This window comes from Trachymyrmex cornetzi, unplaced genomic scaffold, assembly GCF_001594075.2.
Source record: "Trachymyrmex cornetzi isolate Tcor2-1 unplaced genomic scaffold, Tcor1.1 scaffold1224, whole genome shotgun sequence".
Lineage (NCBI taxonomy): Eukaryota > Metazoa > Arthropoda > Insecta > Hymenoptera > Formicidae > Trachymyrmex > Trachymyrmex cornetzi.
The window spans coordinates 27,584-28,764 of record NW_017295789.1 but is presented as its reverse complement, the minus strand read 5'-3'; positions in this window follow the sequence as shown (position 1 = coordinate 28,764).

Genomic DNA, 1,181 nt, shown 5'->3' with positions numbered 1-1,181 from the left:
AACTTGTGTTATCGTACATAATTAATGAAATGAGACCACTTGCAACTGTCGAGAAACCTTCATTCAAAAATCTTATACGAGGTCTATCAAATATAGAGCTACCAACACGGAAAACTTTCAAGAAGAAAATTGAAGAACAATTTGAGTCAACAATTAACAACATAAAAATTCGAGTTTCTAAAGCTTGGTTTGTTTGCACTACTGCAAATATATGGAGTTGTGCAAACCGAAGTTACATGGGAATTACTTGTCATTACCTCGATGATAATTTAAAAAGGAATTCCTGTGTTTTGGCATGTTGCCGTATGAAATTTGCTCACACGTACATAGAAATAGCAAAAACACTTATTAATGTTCACCAAAAATTTAAATTATCTGCCAATAAAGTTGTAGGAACAGTCACGGATAATGCTTCGAATTTTGGAAAAGCATTTCGTATATTTTAACTCGATAAAAATGAAACAGAAGAGTCAGAATATTTACAAAGCGAAGACATTGTTATATCTGAATTTGAACTTCCTAATAGTTTTGATGATGACTTAGAAGAATTTGCTTTACCTACACAATATAAATGTATATCACACACATTAAATTTAATTGCAACTGTAAATTCACATGAAGCCCTATCTAATATCAAATACAAGAAATTGTATAATTCTTCATTTACTACAAAATGGTATAAGAATTTTTGATTCAGTTCGGTCCGTTCTACCTGCTCGTGACAGGAATCGCGATAATTTTCAAACACCTTGTATATACGTAGCGATATAACATTATAAATATGATAAATTACAAATTAATATAAAAACTAATAAGATTTTACAAACTCCTTTAATATTAAAATAATTAGTAAAACCATAAAATATGTATTACAGGCAATAAGAGTCAACGCTGGTTATCAGTTAGCGCAATTTTTCTTAATACTAAATATATAAACCTTAACTTTGAACGTTTCTACTCATGGTTTGAGTCTTCATTAGCAATCTTTCATCCTAGCGTAACGATTGGAGTATTGCATGACAAAATGATATTTCCAACGTTTTTCCTCTCAAATATTAAATCGTTTACTGTTGTGAGGTAGGTAAGTCACATACTCACAAAGTTAGAAAGCTGAGTGGCAATAAGAACTCAAGCTAAAATTATATGAAAGATTAAATTATCGTATGTATAATTTGAAAATT